The 27,987-nt window shown below is 44.1% G+C and overlaps 1 long non-coding RNA gene across 2 annotated transcripts in view; it reads right to left on the bottom strand.

The window, feature by feature from the left end:
• Window positions 1–3,927: 3,927 nt before the first annotated feature.
• The window catches only part of LOC310669727, a 63,941-nt gene continuing 39,881 nt past the window's right edge, over window positions 3,928–27,987 (bottom strand). The window contains exons 3-5 of one of the 2 annotated variants that reach the window (XR_014507327.1): window positions 13,737–13,884; window positions 5,523–5,669; window positions 3,928–4,571 (exon numbers count right to left, since the gene is read on the bottom strand). This is a non-coding gene — a long non-coding RNA (uncharacterized lncRNA). Of the gene's footprint in view, window positions 5,670–13,736; window positions 13,885–27,987 lie in introns of both variants that reach the window. The other variant, XR_014507326.1, reaches the window with a different exon arrangement.

The following is a 27,987-nucleotide window of genomic DNA, read 5'->3' as shown; positions in this document are numbered from 1 at the left end:
CTGTTTGCCGTATTTATATTGTGGTTCCCTATGCCCTTAAATTTGACCAAACTGCGGGAGGCAGTGGAAGACAGGAGTGCCTGGTGTGCTCTGGTCCATGGGGTCTCGAAGAGTCGGACACGACTAAACGACTAAACAACAACAACAACAACATGCCCTTAAACAACAAAGCTTTAGATATGCTAAAGAGAGATGCCTTTGCTCAGCCTGACAGGGCTCCCAACCCTGAATTCACAAGGGGGGGGACAAACCCATCTCATTTTCCTTGTTTTGGGTTTTCCTTAATGCTCTCTATTAGTTTTCCCTCCCTGAATTCTTTTGCAGTATTGCTGTCATCCAGCAATGGGCCCAAACATACTCTTCATTGTGCTATAGCTACCTTCCCCAACCTGGTAGCCTTCTGATATTTTTGGGATACAACCCCCAGGTTGGGCATGACTGCACTCTGGATTCTGCCCATCTTGTCTCCCCCCTTTTTTGCCTTCCTCCCCACCCCTTGATTTGCTGCCACCCAAGCAGTTTGTGATCTGTTAGCTCCATAGCTGTCAACCATCCCTTATTTGGCTGGAAACTCCCTTATCCCAGCGCCGTTTCCCGCTGCTGTCCCGGATTGATGATGTCCCTTAAATTTCCCGGGTTTCAAAGGAAGCAGCTCCTCTCCCTCCCTCCCTGACAGCCAGGGAGGAGAGAGGCTCCAACTGTGTTGCTTGGCTGCGTTGCTCACCCAGTAAGGAGTCTAAGAACGACTGGGGGGTGGAGCTTGCATGCCTTGTGCTGATCAAATCGGCCGTGTTGCCTGGGGACTCGCCTTTGCTCAGCGCTTCCAAGCGGAGAGGTGATGGTGGTTTTCTTTGCTGCATCCCCTTTGCCGGGTTGCTGCGCTATAGGAACCACCACTTGGGGCTTCGTTTGGCTGCCGGTTGACTAAAATCCCTTATTTTGGCTGCTGGTCCCTTATTTTCAAATCTGTAAGTTGACAGCTATGGTTATCTCCTCCCTCCCCAAGGTTGTATCAGGTGGATACAACCCCCCAAGTTGCTACACAAATTTGATGGTTCTGATTCTACACTTAGGGTGGCTGGGACTGTCTTCTGCTGCAACAACTAACAACCTTCCTTTGCCCGCCCCTGTGTCCTTTCCTTGCCTGTCTTGTCCTGCCTAAACATAGGAAGCCAACTGAATTAGGCAAATGGGAAACTGTCAGTCCAGTTTGGTCCACCACACTCAGTGCTATTTACTCTGACTGGCAGTTGCTCTCCAGAGTTTCAGGTAGGGCATCTTCCCCAGACCTAACTGGAGACACCAAGGATTTAACCAGGACACTCTATATTCAGAGCAGGTGTTCTCCCACTGCATTATGGCACTTGAGATTTCCTCTGCAGCAGTGACCACTAGCAGCATCTGAGGAGAAGTAGGATAAAGGATAGAGCATGGGTCAGCAACCTTTTCCAGCTGTGGGCCAGTCCACCATCCCTCAGACCATGTGGTGGGCCAGACTATATTTTTGGGGGAGGGGTGAATGAATTCCTATGCCCCACAAATAACCCAGAGATGCATTTTAAATAAAAGGACACATTCCACTCATGTAAAAACACGCTGATTCCCAGATCATCCGCAGACCAGATTGAGAAGGTGATTGGGCTGCATCCCAATCCCCTTAGGTTGCCTACCCCTGGGATAGAGCCTCAAGGAGTCTTGCAATGGGAAGAACCTAGAAGGGAGAAGTTTGGGCAGGGAAAAGGGTGTGGGAACTAAGTACCAGTCTCCCTCCTTATCCTGACATTAGCAGCAAGAAGGTGTTACCTGCCGCAGTTCCAGACGAGATGTGAGGGGAAGGGATAGCTTTCAATCTTTCTGTTTTCTTCACTATTCTAGTTGAGGAGTGTTAAATTCCACCCCCACCCCCACCCCTGTCTCTTCCATGTGTGCACACACACCCCATCATCAGGTGTGGAAGCTCTAAATATCCAATGTCCCCAGAGAAGAGATTCTCTTGCACAGAGACAGGTCAAAACTAGCTAAGGAAATGATCATTTGGCTCTCTGAGGGAGGCAAAATCCTGCTCCATTTGGGTAAAAAAAAGGCACAGAACAGCACCCTCCATTTGTAGGTTTCAAGGGACAGGGAGTCATGTATGGGAGAAGGTGCTGTCTGTCACTCAGAGATGAATGCCTGCAAAATAAACAGTGAGCTTTGTTTCTAATACGGGCTTTAAATGTGACATGATATTCCCCCTTAAAGAACTTGAGCATCTACTTCACAAATAAGCAGCATGGTGATTGAACCGCAAGAGATTGAACCGCACCTATCATCCATGGATATTTGGCCATGCTGACCGGGGCTGATGGGAGTTGGAGTCCAACAACTTCTGGAGGGCGCTACACTGACTACCTATGAGTAGATCAAACAGCAGGGTCTTGTGTCACCTTAGGAATCCAGCAACATCTGGACTGACTACCCCTTTCATATATCAAGGCATATCTTACCCTTTAGCTTAATTTTGCACTTGGTGTGTGTGTGTTTTCTGTTCAGTAGTAAAAATGTAACAGTTGGGTTTGGAAGTCAAGTATTTAGGACACACAGAAGGAAAACCCTAATTGCACGATTTGTGAAACTCAGGCTTCCATTAAAAAAAAAACACAAAAAAACTTGGGCCAGGAACTGGGTAATGGAAGAATGGATAGCTGGTCTAGGAATAATCTTGCATTGGCCCACCCAGAGAGAAAGAGAAAGACACAAACAAACAAACAAACAAACAAACAAACAGGACTGTGTGTTTTTGCAGGGTGCCCAAGTGTGGGTTTGAGACTCTATATACATATTGTTTTATGTGCACAGATGCTCTCTTATTCATTCATTCATCCATTTATTCAGTTTTAAAACATTTTTAGACCAACAATCATCACACATTCTTGGGCAGTCAACAACAATATAAAGTATTGTTACAGAAGTTGGGTGCCACCCCCACTCTCTGCCAGCAGTAGCAAGATTCCATGGCGCAGGGGTGCCAACTCAAATAAAATATTGGGGGGACAACAGGTAAGCCCTGACCTTTATAATCGATCAAAAGATGCAGCATACACACCATTTGAATGGCAACACCCATCAAATTGAGGGGGCACTCTCAAATATTTTATTGGGGGGAGGTGAAGGGACCTCTGCCCGTAGGAGTTGGCTCCCAAGCCAGGGGGTTCCAGGCACTCCCCCAGGGTGTGTGTTCCTTTGGAGAATTTAGACACATCAGAGACTGTTGTAGCTTTAAGAAATATGGTTTATTCACCTATTTACAACTTCAGTCTGAGTGGGCAGGGTTCAGATCTTACAGCACAGTCATCTCAAACATAGCTTGTTCCCCCATAGCAGTGCAGCTCTGGAGTCAAATACATCTTTCCCAGCCAGCCTTCAGCCAGCCTGCCCAAGGTGGATCTCCCTCGTTGTTCTTCCCCTTCTTCTCCCCAGCACACCTTGCCCTAAAGACTCCACTTCCCTGTCACTTCATATACACACCCCATCACCATGGCAACCTCTGTCTGCCCAAATTTCCTCTTTGATGGGCCATCAACACTTTTTGTCATGTGACGCCCTGTCTTGGAAAGGAAGCCTGGCCTGCAATCTTCCCTTTAAATAATCTGCCACCATTTATTAATTTCTAGGGTTTAGTGGGGTCCCCCAAAATCTTTAACAGTATAAATTAGTTAAAACCTAATACTACACAATAAAACTCTAACATTATTCAACCATAATAAATGACAGCAAATTAAAAGTTATTAGGCAGCCTGAGGAATTGTACAAATTTAAAATGCTTGAATAAATAGAAACGTGCTAACCAGGTCCAAAAAGACTGCAAAGGAAGAACCAACCATACCTCCTTAGTAATGCAATTCCACATGGCCCCCCCTTAGCAAGAAAGCCATCTCCACCCGCACACAGTAAAGCCTGAGCTTCCTATTCATGATGTACCTGCAAACATGGTGTGGACCTTCACATTTTCTTCAAAGCATAAATGCATGAAGTAGAATATTGTGATCCAATTCCACTCCGCACAACTAGTGCAATGTAAAAGAAGCAACATTTAAACATGACCATGGTCCATTTATAAAAAAATCTAGAAAACCTTAGCAATGCCCCCCCCCCCAAGTCAGCTAGAAACATCTGGAAACATTTGAACAAACTACCTAACATCATATTCTGCATCCAGAGCTTCAACATTTGGCACAGTTTAACTCCCCAAACCTTGATTAATTCTAACTTTTATTTGATCTAGTAGCTTAGGTATCTCACACCTCACAAACTCATAACAATACCAAACTCTGCCATTCATAGAGCTCCCCGCATTCCTCTTTGCCAGCAATGACTCCTGCTCCGTGGAGAGGTCCTGTGATGACTTGCTGGATGCTCAACGTTGCTGGGCAAATGCCGCACTTTGCATATTTGACAAACTGACACTCTGCCACATTGAGTGTCGAACTCAGCTTGTCAAATACACGGAGAGAAGCACTGCAGATCCTCAGGGAACATTGAGAGAAGCACTCAGGAAACATTGGTGACGTAATATCCAGCCAGGCAGCACCCTAAAGTGAGGGAAGAAAAGACAAGACCAGAAAAGGCTTGTTTTGATGGAAACCAGAGAACAGGAAAGGAGAACCAAAGTAGAGTTTTTTTACAAACATTTTGTTTTTGTTTTTGTTTTTTACAAATATGGAGCAGATATTATGTGGCACCTGTAGCAGTGCCAATTTAGCCGATTGAAGTGGGCGAGTGGGCATATATGGCATAAGGTGACATCACAGGTAAACTAGCCAAGTTGTTAAGAGCTTTGAATACTATTAGTAACACTTTGAACTTGGTCCAGTAGCAAACAAACTCTGAGCGCAGGTGACAAGGCTTCATTCTCATCAGCAGCCATGCTGCAAGATTCTGCACTGGTTGTAGCTTTCAGATCAAGCACAAGTGAAGCCCCACATAGAATGCATTGTAGTAATCCAGTCTTTTAAAATTATTTTTTATTTATTAAAAGCTCATAGCACTTAGTATTAGTAACCCAGTCTTGAAGTAACCAGTGCATGAACTACGCTGGCAGAGCTAAGACAAAAAGACTTCTTCCCAGGTGTCTGAGTGTGGAGTGTGTCCTAATGCTCCAGTTTTCCTTCTACTAAACACCTTAGGCATCCAGAAAGAAGTCTTTTTTGTCTCAGAATATTCTCCATAACTCACAGAGAGTTCTACAGCCTCTACCAATAACCCTTTATTCTCCCAGAAAGGGTTAAATGTTCTTTTTTATTTTATTTTTAGGAACTGCTTCATGATAATGCTTTGAAGCAGCATAGTTTGTGCTCCGTAATGGAAGCCTAATCTCTTCAGCCCTCCTAGTGACCCTGAACTTTTAATTATCTTACTGTGTGGATCTGGTTGTTAAGCACTGAGCTTTTATCAGTGCTGTTTTTCTAGAAAAAGAGGTGCCGGAACTCCCCACAAACACCTCCCTTGTTCTCTTATAATCTTATAATGGCAAAGGCACCCACCTGAGAGGTGCCATAGCTGAGTTCCGGAGAGTGCCAGCTGAAAAAAGCCCTGCAGATAATTGTCTATAAAATGGGTGCTCCCCCCCCCCCCATTTCTCTTGCTCTCAGATTTGTTCTTATGTTGTACAAGAGTGCCTGGTCATCTGACTTAAAAAACTGAAATTGGAAGATAAATGCACTTGCTCTCCCATCACACACACACACACACACACACAGAGAGAGAGAGAGAGAGAGAGAGAGAGAGAGTTTCTCTCTCTCTCTCTTTTTCTGTTAAAGCTGACCTGACAATAAAAGTGAACTCTTTCTTTGTGAACAGTAACAATGAAAACAAATTGATCTTATTCACCCATCTTGTTCATGTGTTACAACAACCCCTAAAGCAGGCTTCATCAGCCTCAGCCCTCCAGATGTTTTTGGCCTACAACTCCCATGATCCCTAGCTAGCAGGACCAGTGGTCAGGGATGATGGGAATTGTAGTCTCAAAACATCTGGAGGGCCGAGCTTGAGGAAGCCTGCCCTAAAGAGAGAACAGTGTGTGCAGCCTTTTACAAAACTTTTTTTTAAAAAAAAATTCATCAGTTGCATTTATAGCTTGTCTTTTTTCTCTAGGTGGCATATATAGATCTCCCTCTCTTCAACACCACAACAACCCAGTGAGGTAGGATGGGCTGAGGGGCAGTGACAGGTCCAAGGTCACCCAGTGATATTCATGGCCAAGTGGGGATGTGAACCCTAGTCTCTCCCAGGTCCTAGACTGACATTCTTAACAATGCAGAGCATTATCACATTCTAGTATTTATTGGAAGCCACTCAGTCATGGTTGTCCAAAAACTCAAGTGTGCTGTGCTACAGCAAGCTCATTATGGGGAGTCTGTCGGCTTGTGGAAGTGGGAGCTCGGATGAGCCTGGTCTGAGACAGAGCAGCAGAGGGACAGAAAAGTCATGCCCCTGGTCACACTTCCCTCTTTTGCACAAAAGGAACAGGAATCCTGTCCTCTGTTGATGTCAACACATGCACACTGTTTCACAAGCAAAGAGCCAAAGCTCAGCATTCTGTGAAGGTGCAACAGTTGCATGTCATCAGAATGTTAAACACATACACACAGAGACACCTATATGTGGCGCATTTGGTGTGAGAGACAGACAGAGCGACAGGGCCGTCTTAAGAATATCCGGAGCTGTGGTGCAAAGCTCCCCCCGCCCCCCGTTTCCCAGAGTTTTTTAGGGATGACGGCGCTGCTGGCAGGGCTGGAGGAGGCGGCCGAGGGCGGTGAGCGTCCAGCCTCCGCCTCTTCCCTGGTGCCCTCCAGAACTTGGCGCCCCGGTGCCCCATGCCACTAGCCTCTATGGGTAAGACGCCCCTGCAGAGCAAGAAGCATTCAGCAGTCAGTTCTATCTTTTTCTAGCTTTTTATTAATAACCATGAAATAGTGCCAGACATTTCCAGGACAATTTAGGCTGCTGGCTAGTGAGTAAGCCTTACAGAATACTCTGGGAGTTACTTCTGAGTATGCATGCAGTGGATCATACTGCACTTCACTTTACATGAATATGTAATTAGGAGAATTAGGAACTGCTGTGTACAGAGTCAGGACATTGGTCCTGTAGCCCAGTATTGCCCACAAAGGCAGTAGCTCTTTCCAGAGTTTTAGACCAGGGACCTTTCCCTGCCCTTCCCGGGGACTGAACCTGCATGCTGGATAATGTCCACTTGAATCTTGAAAGCATTATTTTGTCACTGAAGAAACACTGCTGGTTTTAACAAGTACTGTGAAATAAAGTGGTTTGACAACTGTAGCCTCTGAGAGCAACAGTGTAAAGCACTAAATGGATTTACAAAGGGATTTTTTTTCAGCCGGAGCTCCTAGCGGCTCAGCTCTGGCACCTCTCAGGCGGGCGACATTGCCATTCTAAGAGAACAAGGGAGAAGTTCAGCACCTCTTTTTCTAGAATTGTTTGGGGATGGATCATGTCATAGCCACCAGGGGCCTATTTCAGAGACTATTTCAGTTTTCAGATGCAGAATGCCATGGTTTTGTGCCTTTCTGATTGGTCTAGTTACTTTTGGGCTACTTTAAAACATGATCTATATGGTTAGGTCAGCAATATTTCTTCTTCTTTTTTCAAATCTTGAAAACTTGATGCATTTCTACTGAAAGATACTATACATGATCCAGCAACAAACATTTGCTGGTAACTCCTGTTGAAATATATCCACTCTATCAGGCCTTCCCCATTCCTAAGGAGCTCCAGGCAGTATACATGGTTCTACCTCTGCATCTAATCCTCACTACAACCCTGCAAGGTAGGGTACGCTGAGAGACAGTGACTGGCCCATGGTCACTCCGTCATCTTCATGTGGATGAGTGAGGATTTGGATCCTGGTCTGCCAGGCTGAAGTCCAACACACAAATAAGCCCATGCGATTATAAGCCTTGAGGTTACATCGGCTGGGTGAGGACTGCAGGGCCTGCTCCCTTCCAGGGCCTTTTCCAACTGGCCCAGGGGGCGTGGCCCAGGCCCTTATTTGGAACAAACTTTTGGGGAAGTATGGGAAGTGTTATGCCATTGCTTCCCTGTTCCAGGTGGTTAATGTGCTTTAAAATGTCCTCAAGCAGTCGGTGGTAATTTAAATTTTTATTCTTTATTTCCTTTTTTCCTTTGTTGGGGGTGGGTGAGTGGGATGGATATTTGGTTGGGGATTAATTTTAGTATAATTGTTTTGTTCCTTTTGTTGTTGTTGTTGTTCTATTGGTTCTGTATAGTTTGTGTTTTGTTTTTAAGGGGGTGGGATCAGGGCTGCCTGGGAGTGGGGCCCCAGCCAACATGATGGCTGGGACAAGTTCCACAGGGGGGGGGGGGGAGCACTGGGACATCCAATCTCGGTGATCATGGGCAGGAGGCGGAGTTACGCTAAGACCAGACCATGTCATTACCGAGGAGGCAGGTTTAGTCGTTGTTTGAGGACTACCCCTGCCTCCGGGTCTGGTCCTGACGGACGGATACTGGAATCAACAGGGGAAACCCACATGACCTGAAGGTGTTGCTGTATAATGCCAGGTCAATGATGAATAAAACCACTGCCATCCACGACCTGATTGTGGATGGAGGATTTGACCTGGCATGTGTGACGGAGACCTGGTTGGAGGAAGCAGATGGGCCTGTCCTTGCCACTGCTTGCCCACCAGGTTTCTCTTACGCACAGCAACCCAGGTCATGTGGGCGGGGAGGGGGGGTTGCAGTGATTTTTAGGAAGTCACTAGCTTGCACCAGGCGCCCTACTGGGAAGATCCAGCTCTCTGAGTGCATGTTCTGGAAGTTGGGCAATAGGGGCAGTACAGGATTCCATTTGGTGTACCGACCTCCCCGCTGCACCAAGGATTCCCTGTCCGAGCTGCTTCAGGTCGTGGCGGATTTTCTCCTGGAGACACCTAGTTTGGTTGTCCTAGGGGATTTTAACATCCATGCCGACACGACCTTACAAGGGGCTGCTCGGGACTTTGTGGAAAGCATGGCCTCCATGGGACTGTCCCTGAATAAGTTTGGCCCAACTCATAGTCATGGACATGCCTTAGACCTGGTGTTCACCTCTAGTGACGTGGGTGATCTGACACTAAGAAAAAGTGAAATAAAAGAAGTGCCATGGTCAGATCACTTCCTGGTGCAACTGGACTTCTCCGCGACCCTTCCCCTCTTCACCGCCTCTATTGCTTCTGCAGAAAATAGTAGCAGGAGACTCTTTCAGGTGGTTCGCAATTTAACGGAACCACCTTTACCACCGGGGCCTTGTAAAGACCCCAAGATCTCCTGCAACGATTTTGCAAATTTTTTTGCAGATAAAATCACTCATATTCGGAAGGAGCTAAATACCACCGTGGGAGCAGGGCTGGGGCGGGAGAGTGCTAGAGCTCTGTCTGGTCAAGTTGCATGGAATTGATTTGAATCCGTTACCCCCAAGGATGTGGACAGGCTGCTTGGACACGTGAAACCAACCACCTGTCTGCTTGATCCTTGCCCATCCTGGCTAATAAAAGCAAGCCGGGAAGGGCTGGGCGATGGGCTCTGCAGGGTAGTGAATGCTTCCCTCTGTGAGGGAACATTCCCAGATCCGCTGAAAGAGGTGGTCATTAAACCGCTCCTTAAAAAAACATCTTTAGACCCGGCCAGTATGGCCAACTATCGCCCAGTCTCAAATCTTCCATTCTTGGGCAAGGTAATTGAGCGCGTGGTTGCTGAACAACTCCAGGCACGCCTGGAGGATGCGGACCATTTGGATCCCTTCCAATGGGGATTCAGGCCTCATCATGGGACTGAAATTGCCTTGGTCGCGCTGGTTGATGATCTCCGGCAAGCTAGGGACAAAGATGAGAGTTGTTTCCTAGTTCTGCTGGATCTCTCAGCAGCCTTTGATACAATTGACCATAACATCCTTCTGGACCGTCTAGAGGGGCTGGGAGCTGGGGGCACTGTTATACAGTGGTTTCGCTCCTTCCTCCTGGGCCGTGTTCAGAAAGTGGTGGTGGGGGATGAGTGTTCAGACCCCTGGGCCCTCACTTGTGGGGTGCCTCAGGGTTCCGTCCTCTCCCCCATGCTTTTTAACATCTATATGAAGCCGCTGGGAGAGATCATCAGGGGGTTTGGACTGGGTGTCCATCAATATGCAGATCATACCCAGTTCTACCTCTCTTTCAAATCAGAACCAGTGAAGGCAGTGAAGGTCCTGTGTGTGTGCCTGGAGGCGGTTGGAGGATGGATGGCGGCTAATGGACTGAAGTTGAATCCTGACAAGACAGAAGTACTGTTTTGGGGGGACAGGGGGCGGGCTGGTGTGGAGGACTCCCTGGTCCTGAATAGGGTAACGGTTCCCCTGAAGGACCAGGTACGCAGCCTGGGAGTCATTTTGGACTCACAGCTGTCCATGGAGGCGCAGGTCAATTCTGTATCCAGGGCAGCTGTCTACCAACTCCACCTGGTACGCAGGCTGAGACCCTACCTGCCCGCGGACTGTCTCGCCAGAGTGGTGCATGCTCTAGTTATCTCCTGCTTAGACTACTGCAATGCGCTCTACAGTGGTACCTCGCAAGACGAATGCCTCGGAAGACGAAAAACTCGCAAGACGAATTAATTTCGTCTTGCGGGGCACCACTGTACATGGGGCTACCTTTGAAGATGACTCGGAAACTACAACTAATCCAGAATGCGGCAGCTAGACTGGTGACTGGGGGTGGCCGCCGAGACCACATAACACCGGTCTTGAAAGACCTACATTGGCTCCCAGTACGTTTCCGAGCACAATTCAAAGTGCTGGTGTTGACTTTTAAAGCCCTAAATGGCCTTGACGCAGTATACCTGAAGAAGCGTCTCCACCCCCATCGTTCTGCCCGGACGCTGAGGTCCAGCGCCGAGGGCCTTCTGGCGGTTCCCTCATTGCGAGAAGCAAAGCTATAGGGAACCAGGCATAGGGCCTTCTCGGTAGTGGCGCCTGCCCTGTGGAACGCCCTCCCATCAGATGTCAAAGCGATAAATAACTACCTGACATTCATAAGACATCTTAAGGCAGCCCTGTTCAGGGAAGTTTTTAATCTGTGATATTTTAGTGTATTTTTGGTTTCTATGAAAGCCGCCCAGAGTGGCTGGGGAAACCCAGCCAGATGGGCGGGGTACAAATAAATTATTATTATTATTATTATTATTATTATTATTATTATTATTATTATTATTAACCTAGTCTTACCCATTGAAATAAATTGACTTGTTAGCCGCAGCCATTGGGTTTAATCATTCTAACAGATTTTGGTTGGATTGTGCCCACTTTCTAACCCTTTTATGTGTCTCAGCTGTGCAACTGAAGAGAGAGACACATCTCTCCTGCTTCTATCTGTATTTTGTATTATTATTTTTTAAGGCAAATAAAAATGATCACCAATCCAATACTATGCTTAGAATAAGCTGGGGGTTGTTTCTGAAAGAAATATCCCCCTTTAAGACTGGAGCTGGGGTAGCTCAGTCGGTAGAGCCTGGATGGCTCAGTTGGTTAGAGTGTGATGCTGATAATGCTAAGGCTGCAAGTTTGATCCCTGTATGGGTCAGCCTCATATTCTTGCATTGCAGGAGAGTTAGGCTAGATGACACTCAGGGTCCCTTCCAATGCTGCAATACTATTATTCTATGAGACTTGTAATTTCGCAGGACGTTGGGCAAAAGATTCCTGCACTGCAAGGGATGATCCTTGTGGTCCCTTCCAACTCTATGGTTCTATGGGTTTGTTTGTTTGTTTGTTTGTTTGTTTGTTTGTTTGTTTGTTTGTTTGTTTGTTTTTTAAAAATCCATCCCAGGATTGGCCTGAGGCACTTCCTGGGGAACTATCAAACAATCACTAGTTTACCTGGCATTTTGAATTCAGGACTTATGCATTATAGTCTCCAAAATTAAAAAAAAACACTCTCAAAGTAAGCAAGAAAATGCCTCAGTTTGGACCAATTTGTTTTAAAATGCAGGAGTCGTTTGTGTGACTCAAAATTGGCCTAATCTATTTGGATACAAATCCCATGAGTTACTCTGAATTAGTAAATGTGTTTAGGATTACTAATCCTTACAGTCAGTGTGGCAGAATGGTGAGTGTGAGACTGCAACCTGGGAGACCAGGGTTCTAAATCCCCATTTGGTCATAAGGCTCCATGGGTGACCTTGGGCAGTCACTGCCTCTGAGCTCCTTGGACGAAAAGGTGGGATATAAGTGCAACAAATAAATAATAATCTTGATTTAAGCATGCTTCCATCTTAATTCCAAAATAAATGAAAAGGGGAACAAAGATACACTCGACAAGTACCCTCAAGTTCAAGCTGGGGAGGGAGACTGTTAAAAGCAATACTATTTTGATAGGGTGTTTGACAGTTCCAAGTTTCTCATACTATCTCTGTGATTTACCCTCAGTACATTTACCTCCCCTTAAATAAGCACACAACAGTGCTAAATACTGGGTAATTATTAGCACAATTAGTGAAGATCACCAGCAGCTAGTAGCCTGGGAGGCACTACTCTCTCTGAAGAGGGCTGCCAACTTTTCAATCAGCTCAGCAGCTGTATCTTTACAGTGCAAAAAGTAGCAGTTGAAATTTTCAGAGAACAATACTGTTTAAGGCTTACTTACTTCGCCAAACCTTTATTAGTATAAGAAAGGTAAAGGGACCCCTGACCATTAGGTCCAGTCATGACCGACTCTGGGGTTTAGGCGCTCATCTCGCTTTATTGGCCGAGGGAGCCAGCGTACAGCTTCCAGGCCATCATAAAACATCCATATATTATTATTATTATTATTATTATTATTATTATTATTATTATTAGCCTTTATTGGCATAAATTTAAACAATGAAATCATAAAATCAACCAAATACATTGATAATCCAAACACATTCAATATATAAAAGACTAGATAGCCACCACTGAATAAATCAGGCAACTTGAGATTTAGTTTACAGATCTTGGCTAAAATTTAAAAAATATATACAAATAAACAGCCAGGTAAAATAGCGTATATAATGATGAGGATTTTTATTGGGATTTCCCCCCGCTAAATAGTGCCATTCACCACTCTAGGAGATACTAGCCTTGCACAGTTACTTCCAGGTTAATATCAGACAGATAGAATCTGATATTTTCATTGTGCCATGATGTTAGACTACCCAAAAAAGGCATAGCACGCGTTGTACAATGGACGTAGCTGGTTCTACAATGGACAGTAGAAAAGGATATGTTCTACAGTGCCTGGCACATTCAAAGAACATCCACAATGTCTATCATCCTGTTCTCACAGTAGCCAACCAGATGCCCCAATGGGAAGCCTGGACTCCCCAAGCACAAAAACACTCTTCCCTACTGTGTTTTCCAGCAACCTGGCATTCAGAAGCATTACTGCCTTGGAAAGGCAAGGTAGAACATAGGTCCCCACATGTGCAAGTTTGCTTGTTTGTTTGCAGTGCCCACACAGTCATTGGCATCAAAATGCCAGTTTGTATTCCACCACCCTTGGTCTGGATCTACACTTTCTAGGGAGAATATGGTTTTTTTAAAAAAAAATATGTTGCCAACAACCTGCTTGCAATATCTCACAAAAACCTGTTTGCAATATAAAGGTTTTTGCAGTAAAAAAAACACCCCGTCCCACCCATTCTGGAAGCACCCAAATGAGCAGAGCTATGCAGACATACTCTACCTGTCCCTGTGATCATGCGAAGTGGGTAAGACGAGCCCACTCCACCTGCTGAGGAGCACCCTTCCAGCAGAGCAGAAGAGGAGCAAATGCAGCTCCGGGAAGGACAGAGGCTTGTTTTGAAGGGGCCTCTCCTCTTTTCAAGAGGAAGCTGAAAATGGGGAAGATAAAGCTGAGGTTAGATGACAGGAAATATCTGGATGTGAAGTGACAACATGTCAGCATTGAGAAATATTGCTGCAAAAGCAAGCAGCTTCTTGTCTTGAGCTGTGTGGCAAACACCACCAGCTGCTCCCACTTGACACCAAATTAGGACTGCATTTCTAAGTAATGTCCTCTCCATCCTGCAGCTAGGGGTTTATCCACATTTACCTTTTCTTTGCCCTTTGCAGGCACGGTCCACACTTTAAAGCTCTGTGTTCGAGCACACACACCCTTTAATTTTCTTTTTTGCTCTTGAGCTTTCCCTACGAAAACCCGCTCCTTAGCACTCAGTCAGAGCCAACATCAATCTGCAGAAAACCCGAATTGGTGTTTGCTCCAACTGAGCGGGTTTTGCAGGGAAAGTTCTGGGGTGGGGGGAAAAGAGCACTCGGATGCAGAACTTAAAAATGCCAACCTGTGCCTGGAAAGAGCAGAACAAAACGTCACTGTGGATAAGCCCTTTGAGTATGAACTAAAATGTTGTGAGCTGCAATCCATTTAAAGCAAGACTTAAAAAATGAAAGGGTGTGGTGGTTGAAGCTAGGGGAGACTATGGAGCTGGCCCCAGAGAGTTTGCCATGACCAGTGGATGGCAGCACACTGTACCATCTGCACACGGCACCCCCCACCCAGCATACCAAGAGATCCTTGTTGGAGGCCATGTTGCTTCAGTGATGTCCCTGAAACCATTATCATCCCATTGAGTGCCATTCAGGTGGCTTGTTCAGTTGAGTGGGTCCTAGGCAGTGAATCCATTGCCCCCCCCCCTTCCAAAAAAAATAGCCCTTTGAATTTCTGGATTGCTTTGGTTAGGTTTCTAGAAGCATTTGGTCAAGACAGAATGACCAATGCTCTGTTTGGTGTGCATGAGTGGCTAGCACCAGAAAACTTGATGGCTGGTAACGCTCATGCTAATCACCTCAATGGAAACATCACCATGGGACTTGCCTTGAACGTGGTCAAAGGAACAGTGAGGACTTGGGGGAAGGACCAAAAATCAGGAATCTAGCAGATAGAAGTCAACATGGCAAGCGACACATGGTCTGTGTCCAGCACCATGTAATGACAGCAAAGACATGTGAGCCAGTGTATGTTGTAGAGCAACAAGCCTAAGAGACAGTGAACCTATCTGGTGTGGCTGATACACATCAAAATCCACTTTTGGTGAGAACAGATGAGAGTTAAACAAAAAATTATTTTAAGCGTTTGTTCATTAACCAGCTGAGTTAGACTTTGGCTTAGCTTATTTGGCATTACATATAATTTGCTTGTTAAACCCCTATCACAGCTGAATATCAGGTATTGGGATGCGTATTCAGGACTCAGTTCAACGTTTGAAGTTCAAATATCAGCTTGACTCAACTTCTTTCTTAAATGTTCTCAGAGAGAAGGCAAATATTGTAAAATGCAATATTCGTATTGAAATTCAGGAGAAAGGTTGAGAAGACAATTGCATGTTTCAAGTTCAAACACTCGCTCAAGTGCCACAGCTCTTGTAACTGTGTGGTGGTAGGGATCCTTCAGTGTGTTGTCTCTCTAGAGCAGTGAGACATAACAGTGGAAAATGGAATGTAGGCTTAGCTTCTCTGCTTAAAGTTTGAATTCCAATAGACTTCCTCATCTGGTGAGGGGCTAGAGGTGGGAAGGTTCTAAATCACACAGTAAAACATCGTCGTCATCATAATCATGTTATTATTTATATGCCACCCATCATACTGGGTTGCCCCAGCCACTTTGGGCGGCTCCCAACAAAATATTAAAAACACAATATAACATCAGTCATTCAAAACTTCCCTGAACATTAAGGGATCATGGTGGCACTCAATAAGTATTTTCAGCCGGCTCCCTCATACTCATTTTTAATGGAGGAAAGGAAGATGCCAAAAAACTGAAGTTTTCCTTCTCTCCTTAGTTGTTAATTGATGATTCAGCTGAAAGCCAGGCACAGGTTGTCCTGCTCTCCCCACTGCCCAAAGCAAACTTGCAATGGGTTATACCAGAACTTAATTAGCGTGGGTGCATAATTACATTGGCCCTCCTTGTGCTCTCGCGCACACGCACACACAATGAAGGTTTGCCTCATCACCTACAAACTATTCCCATCCATTGCTAACAAGCAGTAGATTCACTGAGAATGTGGTTGCTGTAGTCTTCCGCTTTCATTTCAAGTGTTTAATGAAAGAGGAATGGAGAAAAATAATGTTTATTTAAAAATAAACTGCACAGAAAAAAGATACTACCCCAAAAGTATGCATCATTTAATTTTTTGAAAAACACTGAAGATGTCCTCCCTCTTTGATTACCTGCAATCCAACGGTTGTGATAAATACCTCTTAAAAACTTATGTTTGGTTGGCAGGTTATAATGCTGTGTTGACACTTGTGGTGGAAATGGTGGAAAGTTTCGAGTCTTCCAGTGGTACCTCAGGTTAAGTACTTAATTTGTTCTGGAGGTCTGTTCTTAACCTGAAACTGTTCTTAACCTGAAGCACCATTTTAGCTAATGGGGCCTCCTGCTGCCGCCGCGCCACCAGAGCATTATTTCTGTTCTCATCCTGAAGCAATGTTCTTAACCCGAGGTAATATTTCTGGGATAGCGGAGTCTGTAACCTGAAGCGTATGTAACCCGAGATACCACTCTATATAGAATCACAGGATCATAGAATTGTAGAGCTGGAAGGGGTCCCAAGGATCATCTAGTCCAACCCCCTGAAATCCAGAAATCTCAACTAGATCCTACATGACAGATGGCCATCCAACCTCTGCTTAAAAGCCTCCAAGAAAGGATGTTAACACTTGTGAATTGCTCTCTGGTTGCTGGCAGCAGGAAAGGCCTTAGGTCCAAAATTCAAGTGACAATAAATGAATGTGTCCCTATATGAAGTGAATTTGGACTAGTAGGTTACCATACCAAAAAGGCTGGGAACCGCTGATCTAAAGCACTTTTATGCCACTTTAACAGTCATGATTTCCCCATCAAAGAATCATGGGAACTGCAGTTTGTTAAGGGCGCTGAGAGTGGTTAGGAAACAACCCCCTATTCCCAATGAAAGCCCTTCAAATCACTTTGCAATTTAAAAAGAAGTCAGCATGCACATGCACATTTTTGAGTGCATTTTACCAAATATCTGAAATTTTGCAGATGTCACTGGATTCCAACTCTTATCAAGCCTAGGTAGTGTGGCCAGTGGTCAGGGATTGTGCTCAGGACCACAATACCCCAAGGACCATCTTTCTCCATATGAACCTATCTGGACCCTGTGATCATCCTCTGAGGCCCTTCTTTATGTGCCTCCTCCTTGAGATGTCCGGAGGGTGGCAACACAAGAACAGGCCTTTTCTGCAGTGGCTTCCCATTTGTGGAATGCTCTCCCCAGGGAGGCTCCAGGCCTTTGGCTAATTAAACAATCTATGGCCTTTTAAACTTTCTGTGGGGGGTTTATTGTTTTTGTTTGTTACTATGGTATGTATTTCTGTGTTTTTATAAATTACTTTGGGATCCTCAGATGAAGGGCAGTATAGAAATTTAACCAACAAACAAATGCTCTTCCTCCTTACAATAAGTAGTGAATTTGCATGCTTGCACACTTGCACAATTGTAGATGGTGGACAAAGATAAGAACCCCTGATGTGAAGGAAGGGTGATGACTGAAAAAGGACCAGGATTTAAGTTTCTGCCAAATTAAAAACAAACATGGCAATTTGTTGGGCTTCATAACACCACCAATACTCTGGGCATCTCCTAGCAATTCCTTAGGGTGTTCAGTGTGGAGGGAAAGAAAGACAGAGTACTAAATGTTACAAAGTGAGTTCCTGTGTTCCTCCAACATTCTGCACTTACTCCCTCTCCAACAGCAGCTGGAAATTGTGTTGTGATGTAATGGAGTACTGTACAATCTGATTTTGAAACAAAATATCTTTCTGGGACCTGAAATTGGTACTGATTACCATAATTAACAAACTTTAGAATTATGCAATTTAATAAATAAGGATATAATTTAACACTTGTTAACTGCTGCAAATGTAGTAATCACTAAATCATTGGAAGTGCCTTGATGTGGACCTCCTTGAAACCCAGACTGCACAGATTTGGGACTTAATACTTATGGACAAACTTAGCATTTTGCAACAAGAACACTGAAAGGGAACAAAAGCATTGCTTTTATGCAACATCCTCTGACTTTATTCACCATGTACAATCAATTGAACACAGCTTCTGCCCTCCAGAAATGCACTGGAACAGCGCATTTGTTTAATGATTTTGTACATCTACGTCAGAAATTGGAACATAATGGATACTGTATTGTGTATAAAACTAGTTCCACACTGGGGAAGTGGGGAGGACTTACATTTTCTGGATGTTGCATTTGTAATTGTTTATATATCTTAAAAATGAATTTAATTTTTTTAAATAAAAAATAACTTAAGAAGAGTCCTGCTAAATCAGGCCAATGGCCCATCTAATCCAGCATATTGTTTTCACAGTGGCCAAAAAGATTCCTGTGGTGAACCTGCAAGCAGGATTCAAGCACAAGAACATTTTGCCCTCCTGTGTTTCCCAGAAGCTGATCTCCATAAGCATTTCTGCCTCCAACCATGAAGGTAGAGCATTCGCTCCATCATGACTAGTAGCCATTAATAGCTTTGTCTTCTGTGAATGTGCAGATATAATAAAGTGTCTTGGGGCCTCCTATCTCCTCCCGTTTTGTTTTCAGACTTCAGCCGACACTGAAGATTCATTTTTCTTCTTTAAAAATGTAATGAGTGGAGGATATTGCTGCTGCTTGATGATTATGTGTTTGTCATCTTTATTTAAAGTTCTAAGCGTCTTCTTTCCCCCTCCCCCCCGAAAAAAAGGAACTGCGAAGTCTTAGCTGCTTCTCATATGAGACGGGTGTGATAAGAAAACCCCAACTAACTGTTACAGACCTTGGTTATGAAGAGTTCCAGCCTCCGGACGGCCTTCAAAGCATCCTTCACTAAACACAACATCACAATTGTACATAGTTCCTTCCACTTAGAGTGCCCAGGGGTTTAATTTTGTAAACGGGTCATTTAAACATCACAAAGAGGTAGTTGGCAACATTTTAAAAAAAAAAAATTCCAACCATGTGAATCGCCTGCCCCACAGTACATATGGATTGAAGGTGGAGATGGCAACAACATAGTGTAGTTTTCGTTCTATAAGACGCACCTTCCCCCCCTAAAAAGTAAGGGGAAATGTGCATGCGTCTTATGGAGTGAATGCAGGCTGCACAGCTATCCCAGAAGCCAGAACAGCAAGAGGGATCGCTGTGCAGCTCTTGGGGGCTTCTCCCTCCTTGGGGAAAAGCCTGCAAGCGCCGCACACACGCTCCACGCGGCTCGTGAAAGGATGCGCTGAGCAGAGCCTGGGGTGCATACAGGCTCTGCTCAGCACTCCCTTTAAAGAATTTCCCCCCCCCCTTGCATACCCCTTAATAAATAGGCATGTCTTATGAAGTGAAAAATACAGTAATCTGCATGCTGTAAAAAAAGCCACCCTTGTACTCATTTATGGGAGCACCCATCCTATAATAACCTGCCCCAAATCCTCACACAAACTGTAAGTGGCACCCCAACATGGCACCAGTAACATCAGTAGACACGCACTCGGGGCCCACCAAGACCTCACCCAATTTTATTTTATTTTTAAATGAGTTTGGGGGGAAATCGTTGTTTGGTTGGGAGGCATGATGGTTTTTTTAGCAAGTTCAGACACATCTGTCCTGGTGGATAACATGGCGAGAAGAGTGAGAGACAGGAATAGAAAATGCTTTACTTCCTACCTCATGGAGGTAAAGGTACATGACCTAGCTGAGCCTAGGAACAGAGCTCTCTGGTTTTAACCCCTTCATGTAATAACTCACACTTATGCATAGTTATGTTTGACTGCAATTTCCCACTCTAAATTTGATGCACTTCCAAAAGGGAAGGATAAACTGTGCCCTTCTTCGCCTTGCCCAGCCTTGTTCTTTTGCTTCACTGTGGTTGATTGCTTCTCTGTGGTCTTACATGAAGATGATGTACAGATGGTACACAACACCAGTGCAGTTAGGGAAAATGTACAAAACTAGTTCAAATATATGTTGGAAGTGTAAGGAAAAGGAGGGGACATTTTATCATATGTGGTGGGATTGTAATGTAATTTAAAAAATTTGGGAAATGATATACAACGAATTGAAGAAAATGTTCCATTTAACATTTGTTAAAAAACCCGAGGCATTTTTGTTGGGGATTGTAGGGAAAGACCTGCCAAAAAAGTTGAAAAACATCTTCATGTATGCGACAACAGCCATGAGAGTTCTGGTAGCACAAGGATGGAAGACTGAAGAAAACCCAACTAAAGAATCATGGCAAGAAAAATTGATGGACTATGCAGAACTGGCAAAACTGACATATAAGCTACGGGACAAGGATAACTGTGACTTTAAGGATGAATGGGCACCCTTTACAAAGTATCTGAAGACGTAACAAAGCGAACTGGACTCCTTGGCAGGTTTTGAATAAACATTCACAAACCTTTTATTGATAATAATCAGCTAAATAGTTTGAGGATCTATACAACTTTGTAACATGCAGAAAACAGCATTCTTAGAGAAACCAAAGACTGGAACTGAGAGAAGTCGGGGGGTGGGGTGGGAGTGGGTGGGTTTTGTGGGGGTGGGGGAGGAAAAATGGGGGGGAACAAGGATGATATGTTTTTGGATAATATGTCTTGTTATAATTTTGAATAATTGTTTTTTAAAAAAAAAAAAAAAGATTGCTTCTCTGTGGTCATCACACATCTTAGTCTACTCACCCACAAATTCTGAAGAAAAACAAAAAACAGCTCTTTGCATATAGGCTGTATTCATGCAGCATTTCATTTCATTTCCATAACTGCTGATTTCCACATTATATTTGAACAGTCACATGATGTAGAATGCATTTCTAGAAAACTAAGGACAGCTTTAGCACTCATTTCCGTGTTGGTCCAGAAAAAAATACATTTGCAGCCCTCTTAACCCAGAAAATCACAGGAGTAGAGCTGGAATTTGGGGCAATTCACCAGCATGTAGTTCTTCCCTGATATTTTCAGGGGAGAATAATGGGGGAACAGAAGCGTGCAGGTCCGGATAGAGTGGGGAAGTTATGACATGGCATTTGTTGTTGTGCCACACCATGCCCACTGGTGTGGATGAAATTTAGCATGACATGGCGGCATATTGGTCAAAATGCCACAGTTCCATAAAGCAACAGGTACAGCAGTGTGAAAGCAAACAAGACAGGAGTGCTAGCATGATAATCAGGCAAACTAACGCAATATTCCTCATGTTTGAAGGCACTTTGCTTATTCCACTTTTGATATCAATGAGAGGATTTGATCTGAGAGGTCTCAGATACATAGAGACACTTTAACCATGGTGGCAAGTGGTGGGGCACAGGGGATTTTAATTCCCCTCCTGAGTGGAAACCACCAGGGGCAATTGGAACCAAACCAAACCAAACACCACATACATTTATTCTCTCCAGAACTGTCCTGCTCAGATTGTTGTTATTCACGTGTCCCAACAGGTAGATCACTCTTATGTTGGCTTAAGTGTAGTAACAGGGCCAAGTTGTTGGCTATAGCCCTCATATATCTTGACCAAGGTATGTTTTGTTTTGTTTTGTTTTTATTATCACACTTATATACTATCTTTTTCTCCAAGGAGCTCAAGGTGGCATACATTACTCCCCCCATTGAATTCCCACAACAACCCTGTGTGGTGGGTTAGGCTGAGAAACAGTGGCTGGCCCAAGGTCACACCCTGTCAGTTTCATGGCTGAGTGTGGATTTGAACCCTGGTTTCTCACAGGTCCTAAACTGACACTCTAACCACCACACCACACTGTCTATAAAACTAACCATTGCTTCACGCTGCTTCCTATATGAAAGTGGTTTCCATGTAAGCCAAGAGTGGGGAACCTTTTCAGCCTGAGGGCCACATTCCCTTGTGGGCAACCTTCTAGAGTCCACATGCCAGTGGCGGGCAGGGCCAGAGGTGAAAGTGAGGGAGCAGATCAATGGATTTCACTCTCACGTGGATTCTGGCCACACAAAAGTCAGAGGCTTCATCCAAGCAAACAAAAGGTATTCGTATTAGAATTACTACTAGAATTACCACTGCCTTTCACCAGCAGGTCCCAGGGCAAGTCACAACAATTAACATTTAAAAAGAGTTATATTTCAATCACAGGGATAGGTTGGGCCCTAAAGCACACATATCTGGCGTCTGGCATTTCTGAAGCCAGACGCATCTCTGTGGGGAGGGAATTCCACGATATAGGGGCTGCCACAGAGAAGGCCCTCTCCCAGGACAACCCCCCACCCCCACAAAAAGAAAACACCCGAGTCAGGCAGAATTAGCGGATGGGCCCCTATGCTGATCTTAACACTCAGGAGGGCCTGTAGGGGATGAGAAGTCCTTTCAGATAACTGGGGCATGAGTCTTTTAGGGCTTTGAACATTAATGCAAGAAATCTTGACTTGCTCATGGAAATGAACAGTTAGCCAATGCAGCTCTTTTAGAACAGTGGGTCTTATGAGTTCTAAATACAACCTCAGCCAGTAATCAAGCTGTTGCATTTTGGACCAGCTGGGAGTTTCTGAGTTATCTAGTCCATTACAATTATCCAACCTGAAAGCTACCAGAGCACAGAGCACAGTAAACAAGTAGTCTATCATTTGTTCAAGCACATAGTCTAGCCAGGCAAAAGCACTTGAGAAGAGCATGGAGTGGGAGTGGTAACGCATGAATCCTAGGGTAGGGCATGGCCCTAGAGGTAATCCTGGGGCCAGACTGAGAGGCCTGGAGGGCTGCATTTGGTCCCCTAGGCCTGAGTTTTCCCACCCCTGTTATAGGGTGTGTGCGCAACATGAAGCAGACCTGTAGCCACAGAAAATTTTTAGGGGGCTGGTGACAAGCAAAGACCAGCTTATCAGCCCCTCCTGAAGCTCCTAAAGTATCTGTCACAGGCCAGCCCTATAGATTTGTGTGTTTATCCCTCTTGCCTGTGAAGAGGCAGCGGATGTGTCATTTATCTGCCACCACTTGTCTTCCCTAACCAAGACAACATTTCGACACTGTTCCCTCTGCTTGCAGAGTCATTGCCAGGGGGAAGTGACTGACCGCTGGGCTTTCAGCTCCTCCTGGGTGGACCGTCTTGCTCAAGACTTGACAGTTGGGGCTTTGCATCAGCTTCTATCCGCTGTGGCAATGGAGGTTCTTCCTCAATAGCTCACTATGCTTTTCAGCTGCTGCAGAATCAGAGAGGGAGGGGGCCAGGAAGGGGCCAGGGCTGTGCCTAGCTCAGGCTATGGGGACACATTTTTATGCCCTCTTAAGGAAACACATCTTCTATTTAATTATTTATTTCTGTAGGTTTCGTGAATCGACCCCACAAGTTGATAAACACCATGGCAGTGTGCAAAAAAGAAATAAATACAAAAAACAAATATAAATCCACCTGTACAGCCAACAGGGACAATATTCAACAATGCCTGCATGAATAAAAAAGTATTGAGGTGCCTAAAATGACAAATTTTTGGCACCATCTAAATTTCCAGAGGGAGTGTATTCAAAGAACGAGTGCTACCCATTGCGTGGAACAAACTTCTTTGGTTGAATAAAGCTCAGTGAAGCATTTAAAAAATATCTGAACTACACCTGAAAGTAATTCCCATAATTAATGGGTGAACTAAATGTGTCTTAAGTTCATTTTGGGGTAAAAAACTGAATAATTTCTAGTTCATCCTCCAGCAGCAGCCATGGACTCTTATTTATAAAGAAAGTTAGAAAGCAAAACGTTGAGGCAATTTTCTAAGGCTTGTTAGGCAGATATGGAGGTGCTGTTGTTGTTAACGACACTTAGTCACTTGATCACTGTTGCTATGACATCAGAGGGAGAGAGTTCCCTTCCAACAGGGCCACTTGCAGTGAGAAGGATAAGGTCTAAGAACAAAGTGAATGATGCTTTGTGTCTTTAACAGCTGTGTGGCAGGCAGAAATTACAGAGAGTGAGCCTTTGCTGCTATGGAGATGTAATAATGGAGAAAGCTTCACCTGTTGACATTCTGTCTGTCAGGCTTCTTACTACCTGTGTATGACCCCCTTTCACTTTTGAATCGTATAAGTTTGTAGCAACTTATTGTGAACTAAAAATGTTCATTTGGATGAACGTAAACTGAACAGTTTTGTTTTGCAAAAGTACAAACTTCAACTAGAAGCAGTTCTTTTTGGACAGGCGGAACTTGAACTTATAGAACTAGTTTCTTTTTTTAAAAAAACACATGAACCTCCAAGCACTGGGGCTGCTGTACTCAAAACTCTGTCCCAGGTGCTCGTTGAATGAACTTCAGTGGTACTCACAAGAGGGTATCACTTGATGACCTAAAGGTTCAAGCAGGATGTTATGAGATAAGGTGGTATCTCAGGTGAGCATTGCTAGGGTGATTATAGGCTTCATACGTTAACAGCAAAAACTTAAGCTTGGCCTGGTTGCTAATTAGCAGCTAGCAAAGATCACTCAGCAGTGATGTTACATGCTGGCAGCAGGTTACTCCTAACAGCAGCCTAGTTGTGGCATTCCGCCTTAGTTTCAGCTTCCAAGGGCAGCTCCACAGAGAATGTGCTGTCACAATCGAACCGCAAGATTACCAGTACATGAATCACATGTACTGATATCCTTGCCAAAAGATGGTACAGTGGTACCTCGCAAGACGAATGCCTCGGAAGACGAAAAACTCGCAAGACGAAAGAGTTTTTCGTTTTCTGAGTTGCTTCACAAGACAGATTTCCCTATGGGCTTGCTTCGCAAGACGAAACGTCTTGCGCCTTTTTTTAAAAACCGCCAATGCATTCCTATGGGAAACCGTCAATACATAGTGGTGCTTCGCAAGACGAAAAAATTCACAAGACGAAAAAACTCGCAGAACGAATTAATTTCGTCTTGCGAGGCACCACTGTATATCAACTGAAGCTGTTAGAAAGCACTTCAAGCCACTGAGGCTACTTGGGCCACTGGTGACAAAGACGGAACAAGGAGCATAGCTAGGCTATATACCAAATCCTTCAGCCCTATCCAGAACAGGTAATTGACCTATCTCTTGTACCTGAGAACCATTCACACACAGGGCCTCCATCTTGCCAAAATTCAGCACATTTATTGGCCCTCCTCAGCATCTAGGCATCAGTTTTTAAAAGTTACAGACAGCATGGTAAGGCAAGTGTCCCTCACAAGACCTCAAGTTTGTAATGTTGTTGTTGTTTGCTGGGAGGGGTGAGCCAGTGGGGAGGTTGGTAGCGTGCAAATGTACCAACAGAAACACCGGATTTGCTTTCCCAGTATGTCTGCACCACACTGGCCTCACTACTGCCTCCCCCTCTATGCCCCCACTCTCCATAAGCAGCAACAAAATTGACCAGAAGCCCATAGTCACTTCACTTGGGCACCAAACAGTTGAAGAGGTTGCAAAATGTGAAGCTGTAATTAACACAGGGGGCGGACATGTGGGAGAGTGGCTCAGGTCTGGAAGGAAGCATTTGTTCAAATAATTGCAATTACTAGACAAAACATCTCAAAATATCCAGCTCTGGCTATGCTCAGTCATTTCATGGGAGATAATACTATCTTACAGCTCATTACAACAAGGTAGAGGAAGAACTTGAAGGGTGCTTGTCTGTCTGATGGGTACGATAAAGTGCAGCAAATAGCACATGTGGAAAATTGACCAATAAAATAAAATTGGCACAGGCTTGAAGCACAATGACACCTTTGCAACCGAGCGGTACAGCTTTATAATGTACAGAGCTAAAAATGAAAACAGAGGGCTCCTCTCACATTATAAAACCTGTCTGTTAACACAAATTGTTTATTGCCTTCTATACAAATGGTAAACTGGGATAAGAACTTAAGTTTCTTGGACGTTATTTTGCATGCATTGAATAAACACCATCTGCTGGGTTAGGGCGGGGTATTTTATTACTTATCTATATAAGAAAAGAAAAAATAAAGAAAAACAACACCTCAACTAACTGGAAGCACCATGCCATGCCCTCAACAACTGTTTAAAGACTTACATGACTTCCCTTGATTCATATGGCCAATAGGGCTATCTACTTATTCAAATGTGCCATCTGACTTGGCCAGAATTATGGATACTACATGTCCACATGAGCAGAACATAGGATTACATAGGTTACTCAAGCAGAAATAAATATTCACAAATATTTGAGATTTGCAGATAGTTTGCATTTTTAAATTTCCAAAATACAAAAATAAGCAGCAAAATACAAGAATAACAGCATAATTTCCAAAATACAAAAATAACAGAAAATTTCCCAAAATACAAAAATAACAGAAGCTAATGTGTTTAACTTCTTCTTCTTCTAATTGCCCTTCACCTCACTAGCAGAGTATGTTATGAAGTTTCCTTCTTGGTTATTACTCAAAATTTTAAACAGGAAATCCAAATGCTAATTTTTGAATGTGAGTTTTTACTTGGAAATTTTAATGCATTACTTAGACTTGTTGGCATCTACTGATTGTTTAAAATGAGGAAGCTCTCAAATAGTCAGCCTGTCAAATACCAAATGCTATTGCATACAATTATCTGATGCAGGATATTTGTGTGTGCCAACCACCAAATACTGCCTTAGCACCAACTATCAAATATTAGCATTAAATATCATCAGCTAACAAATAGCAGCTTCAAATGTGCGGTGATTAATATTTGTGCAGTCTCTGAATATTTGATATCAGAATTCACAACTTCTGGACCCTAAAGCCAGTTGTTCCCTCCTAGTGGTAAGAACAGAAGAACAAACAGAATCTTCTGGATCAGGCCCCATCTAGCCCATCATCCTTTCTCCCACTATCTTCTTCTTTTTAATAAGATTCTATTAAAGCTTTTTTCCAGCTGATGCTTGCCTCAAGGAAGGAAGGACAAGTGGAAGATGCACCTTATTTAGGAATCAGACCATGGCTGCCACACACACCACTGTGGTTGCTCTAGGCCAGGGGTCAGCAACCTTTTTCAGCCATGGGCCAGTCCACAGTCCCTGAGACCTTGTGGGGGGCCAAACTATATTTTTTTGGGGGGGTGAACGAATTCCTATGCCCCACAAATAACCCAGAGATGCATTTTAAATAAAAATCACACATTCCACTCATGTAAAAACACGCTGATTCCCGGACCATCCACGGGCTGGACTGAGAAGGCGATTGGGATGCATCCGGCCCCCAGGCCTTAGGTTGCCTACCCCTGCTCTAGGACATAGTCTTATGCATTTTAATGCCTCTCTAGGAATTCAGTGTCCTGTTTCGCTAGGCTTTGCTTGAGTGCCCACTAATCCACCAGAAATAAGCACTACAATAAGAAACCTCTGGTGTGCAAATTAAATTCCCCTCCTGGAAGTTCTTTAATAGGGTTTTTCCACAAAAGCTCCAAACACATGGGAGATTTTTAACAACAACAAAAAGGAAGGGAAAACAGAAACAGAAATGAGAAAGTAGGAGTTTCTCATGGAGCAAGAAAGATGAAACAGGCTAATGGTGACTGTCCATACCTGAAAATCCAGAGAAATGTGTTCAAGAATGGTATGAAAAAAGTTTTAGAAGAGAAACAGATTTCTTTCTGGATTTTCTGAGCAGTGGGTAACTCTGAATTTACCAAGGAAAAAATTGTGGGACCACAGCTGTATATTATTATTATTGTTTATTCAAAAGATCTCAGGGCAGGGAAGGACACCCAGATACAGGAGATTTAATGGACCCACAAGGCACGGCTTTGTCCTTGTCATCAACTGTGTATGACTTAATAATGCAAGTTAAATTCTACTATAGTAGCTGACTTATCAGTTGATAATCTTGCGTCAAACTTGGTTTTTCTGCAGTTTATACAGGTCAGCAATTTTAAGCACCAGAAACTTACATTTGAGCTACACTTTTTTAAAGGTTGCTTTTGCTCCAATAGCTTTTTAGAAAACCCTCGTACAGAAATGTGGCAA

This window comes from Podarcis tiliguerta, assembly GCF_965153285.1.
Source record: "Podarcis tiliguerta genome assembly, chromosome: Z".
Classification (NCBI taxonomy): Eukaryota; Metazoa; Chordata; class Lepidosauria; order Squamata; family Lacertidae; genus Podarcis; species Podarcis tiliguerta.
This window is presented reverse-complemented; position numbering and strand designations above follow the sequence as displayed.